The following is a 5,696-nucleotide window of genomic DNA, read 5'->3' as shown; positions in this document are numbered from 1 at the left end:
TTAAGAAAATAAATGCTGGATGGGGCGATTCAGTTTTATCACTATAGCAAATAAACATGTTCAACAAGCATGGAATAAACCTTTCATAATCCATATAGATATGTAGTAGAGATGGATGCATTAGCATAAATTCAGGTTCACCTTAACAGAGATAGTTTCATACGGAAATATGTCTAGACTGAGTATCCATGAGCTGGTTTATACATATATTTACTTGCGGTGTTAGCTGAGAGCGCCTAAACCTATCTCTCAGATCTTTGTTTCTAATAACTAAGTACTTGGGGTAGTGGGGTGCACAGGAGAGATGTCTGATTCTAGGACAAGGGCAGGAGATATGCAAGATGGGATGGTCATATTGATAGAAAGCAAGATGTTCATATGTTCAAAAATACTGCCTAATCCCTAAGAAAAGGCTTCCCCAAAGTAGATAACATTTGTTGGTAGTTTATGTGCCAATTCTGACTATAGTTCTTTTAAGAATATTATAAAATTGTATAATGTACCGATTTAGAAAAAATATTCAAAATACAAACATTGGAGCCAGAGAGATAGTACAACAGGCAAGGCGCTTGTCTTGTAAGTGCCAACCCAGTACAGATTCCTTGTATTTTATATAGTCCTGTAGGCACTGTCAGGAAAGATTCCTGAATACAGAGCCAGGAGTAAACCCTGAGCATTGCTGGACATGGCCCCCCCAACAAAAATAAATTAAAATATATTAAAACGTTGCTTTAATTCTGTCTTTCCATATTCCTATAGAACACTGAGTTCTATATTTTTAAGAGGACAGTACCCTTTTATTGACAGACAATGGCACAAAGACCCCTGTGACCAGAGACAGCCTCTCATTATCCTGAAAAATATAGAAAGTTTCTCTTTCTAAGGAAATACACTCTCTGCTGTTTGTATTCCTAATGTTCATCCATCTATATTTAATATTGCTACATTATAACCCCCTGGCATTAAATATGCATATCTCAATTATTGAATAGTTTAATACATGAATATACTAATAAATGAAAATATTTATATACCTTCAAAATAAAGGGGATTCATTCTCTATATAAATCAAAAATGTCAAATCCTGGCCTCACAGAGTAAAGGACACGAATTCATTATGCTGATGTTCTACTTGGATGACGGCCACCTTCCAAATGAATGTGTCCAAACTCCCGTGAAGAGTGCTTGGCTATGATGCCATGCTGTGTTTTCCGTAGAAAGCAATAGTTAGGAGTGCCAAAAAAAGAACTGCTGTGAAACCTGTTGGGACCCTAGTTTTTATCCAGTTTCCAGATTGTAAAGTGATTGCTTTGGGTTTCCACCATTTCCCATTCTCATTACACTCTTTGTCACCAGAATGGATTTATGTGGTGCCATATTCTGCACACATTACAATGTTTGTCAAGATAATGAATAGTCTGAAAATTTGAATTTCCAATACAGTCAGTGAATTATGAAACTGTGTCTTAAAATATTTCCTCATTCTGCTCACCCAACAAGCTTGCCTCTCCCGCCCTCTTGAAAGCTTAACTGTTGCCAGGAAGAGGTCTGAGAGGTCAGGGAAGCAAAGATTAGACTATTGAAAAGGTCAGTGTGGCTGGCCATTTCTTTAATTCACACCACACATTCGACATTAAAATTCTAGGTCCTCATTCTTATGACAAATGAGAATAGAAAAATAGCATAAAATTAATCGGCAACACTTTTTAAAGTGACAAATGGTTATTAATTTCTTTGGTATTCATTACAATAACATTAATCATAAAAAAACTCTTTGAATGTGAAAGTAGCTGTTATATGCAGTTCCATAGGAATTTGGTGGTAATTTAGCATGCATTAATGTCCATTTACAATGAAGTGTTACTGTATTAATCCACTTTTCAGTGACAAAACCTGTAATAGGCAAAAGACAAAGTCTTTTCTTGTTGTAGACTTTCAATTTCAATTGTGATGCCAACGTACGTCTTTAGTTATAACTAAAATTTAAAGCGATCTCCTGATTATTATAACTAGACCCTTGAGTCCAAGTTCCAAAGAATATAAGAAATTAGGGTGACTATTGCACAAGGAGTGCAATATATTTTTTAATTTACTGCAATGTTCAAAGTTTTGCATAAGCTTTAGGTTATTCTTGCCAACTCAGTGATAATATAAGATACAATCTTCATAGAATCCCGTCTTTTTAAAAGTTGGCAAATACAGGGCCAGAGCTACAGTACAGTGGGTAGAGCACTTGTCTTGCATGCAGCTGACTGGGGTTCAATCCCAGGCACACCATATGGTCTCCTGAGCCCACCAAGAGTAAGCCCTGAGCACTGTCAGGTGTGGTTCAAAAGCCAAAAGAATAAATAAAAGTAGACAGATATCCCATGCCTTGAGCTCTAGCCTTAACCCTGCATGCTACCTTATTACAAATGGTTAAAATGGAAGGATAATGTCTGGTCTGGTTACAAAAGAGGGTTGCATGAATGGGAAGTATTCAAACGCCAAAGTAGTGTTATAGCATGGTCACAAGATCAAACTAAAGTTCCTTCAGATTTCAGAGCCAATTTCTGTTTTTTGCTCCCTTGAGCCCAAAGAGAGCGGTCATGGTGGTCCTCCCGTTGTTCATCGATTTGCTTGAGCAGGCCCAGTAACGGCTCCGTCATGAGACTTGTGGTTACTGTGTTTGGCATATCGAATCCGTCACAGGTAACTTGCCAGACTCTGCCATGCGGGTGAGATACTCTCGGTAGCTTGCCAGGCTCTCTGAGAGAGGCGGAGGAATCGAACTCGGGTTGGCCATGTTGGCCGCTTGTAAGGCAAACACCCTACCACTGTGTTATCGCTGAACCCAAAGAGAATAAAACAAAATTCTACTGCAGTTATCTTTTAGTTCTTTTAGATTCTATCATCACTCTTTTGCTTTTAATTACCAAAATAATATCAGTAGATACTGCTAGACACTATACGAGGCACTATTTTAAGACATTTAACACACTTTAGCTAATTTACAGTTAAGGAATTAATTTCCTTATTTTTTCAAGTTGGGGCACTACTAGAATTTATCAGGCAAGCACCAAGGTGCCCCTCTGGAATTGTGCTTGACTGTTTCTTTACCAGAAGGGCTTTTTGTTGTATTAGTAGGATGCTAGAACATACTAAGCCTAAACCAGGATGTTTCTTAAGAAACCTCAATTTTCTAAGAATTCAAGGAGAATAAAAATAGTATTAAAGGTTTAGGGAAAAGATTTTTAAAAAACATGTGTGCTGTAACAATCTTTCAACCCAGGCCAGCCAGATCGGGGATCTAGGATAGCTAAAGCCAGCTGGCCACTTGTACCCACAATCTGCCTTTTCAGGGTCCTTGGAATAGGACAGAGGGTCTGGACTACCAGTACAGTACACTGGTACTACACTGTCCCCAGCCACTGGCAAGATGAGTGACGCCTGTCATGTGCTGCTCTGTGTTCTGCGAGACTATGCATGCCATAGACAGGGGCATGCTGTGGTATTTGGCAGTGTACTTCGAAAGCCAGCTGCAAGCACTGCTGCTGAAACAAAGAGAGCCAATAAATTTGGCTAGAGATTGGCAGGTGCTGAGGAGTCAGTTAGCACTCTGTTTTCTTTTGGGGCCACACCTGGCTGTGCTTAGGGCTTACTCCTGGCTCTGGATTCAGGGATCACTTCTGGCAGGCTCAGGGGACCATTCTGAGATAGCCCCAGGTTGAGGAGATTGGCTCCTGCCAGGGATCAAGCCCCAGTTATCTGTCAGCAAGGCACATGCTGTATCTGCTGTAGTATCTCTTGAGTCACTTCTACTTGTAGTCCATGAAACCCTAGGGTTAAGCTGGGAGCCCCAATGCAAGTTTCATGTGTAAAGTCCACTCTGCCTTTAAATATACTGGAACTTGTGTCAAATTTCAGCTGATGTATCCTTTTACCAGTATCCTAACACTTCACGCACGTTCTGCAAATCAGAACTCCATCATTTCTAAATATTTGATATGAAAACGTTCAATTAGATTTGGATCTTTTCACACCGTCACAAGAACCATCAACAGTAGTCCGTGAAAGATAAGGAAGAACTGTTAGGTCCTAAATTCAGTTTCTACTGTGTAAATTGCAGAATAATTGCAAGACCCAAATACTTTTTAATTTATTTTTTGTGAAACCATTTGTGGAATAAAACTTGTTGGTGAAGACAATCAATTTGAAGATATCATTAAAAACTCGATTAGAAATCGTATGTAGTTATTCCAAGAGCCAACCCTCTATTAAAAACTAATTCATGAACAAATTAGCTCAATAAAAATAGTGAAAATAACTTCTGTGATTTTGTATTAAAATATTATATCCTTTCATGTTTATATTAGTCTTATAAAATATACATAAAAACTAATGAATTTTCTTCACCTTATTTGACAGAAATAATGCCCTCAATTCCCCTTCAACATACCCTTTCAGAAAACCACATCAATATGTGTTTCATACCAAGAGTCTGGAACAGTTCCTTCAAGTGGGTGCCTGGAAATGAAGAGGTAGCAGAGGAAGCTTGCAACATTCCAAATCAAAATGGTCTCAGGAAGAGAAGAACTATAAAGTCCCCCTGACATTCTCAATGTTTTAAAATATTTATCATGCCCGGGAAGACTTATTTTAAAATGATAAATTCTCACCAGATTAAAAAGGAAATTCAGCTGAGAAAAACAATCAGATTTTGAACTTGACAAGCCAGGGAACACTGCCTGGAGCCTGACAAAATCCTCTCTTTGAAGATATGCACACGCAACTGCCTGCCACCTGCGCTGGGGGAGAGCCATTTGTTTTTCTTCCCATCCAACGTCCCTGCCTTCCCGCAGTTCTGCCATGTATCTCCAGCATCGCCACCTGGGCTATCCTTTCAGTAGCAAAGCGAGCAAACACATACCCTGGGACTAATTATTTTTGCCTTGAGAACTCCAGTTACACATGCACTTTTGTCCCACCAAGGCATCTAATAATTCTGCTTCACGTTTCTATATATATTCCCTTCTTGGGCAGAGGCGAAGACTGGGAGAATCTTCTGGGTTTCTGGGTTGAAAATTCGGCATGGAAGAGAATTTCTACAGTTTTTAGTAGTTAAGTTCAGATAGCATATAGACTCCTGCCATGTACCTGCTGAGTCTCACTGGCCAAAGGACTTACAACAAGAGAAATTGTTTTCTCATTTTCAAGATGAGGCACGGAAGCCGGCCTCACATGCTGGAGGAAAAGGCAGCTGGGTTAGAGAAGGGACCACTAAGTAACTGATGGTTGAAGGATTGCTCGGGATGGGAGATGCATGCTGAAAGTTAGATGGACCAAACATGACAGGCTTTATGTATATTGCAAACCATAACACCAAAAGGAGAGTGTAAGAGGAATGTGCCTGCTACAGAGACAGGGATTGGGAAGGGGTGGGGGTGGTGGGAGGGATACTGGAAACTTGGTGGTGGAAAATGATCACTGGTGGAAGGATGGGTATTCGATCATTGTAAAACTGAAACATAAGTTTGTAAGTCTGTAACTGTATCTTACGGAGATTTAATTTTTAAAAATGAGGGTAGACTGAAAAAAATGAGAAAAAAAGATTCATGAGGGTTAAGACAAGACCTTTAATATGTTTGAACCAATGTGTTAATGAGAACGACTGTTGGACTGAAAATAATTTCTTTTTCTTTTTTTTTTTTTATCAA

The sequence above is a fragment of the Sorex fumeus genome, unplaced genomic scaffold (genome assembly GCF_029834395.1).
Source record: "Sorex fumeus unplaced genomic scaffold, SorFum_2.1 ptg000128l, whole genome shotgun sequence".
NCBI lineage: Eukaryota > Metazoa > Chordata > Mammalia > Eulipotyphla > Soricidae > Sorex > Sorex fumeus.
This window is presented reverse-complemented; position numbering follows the sequence as displayed.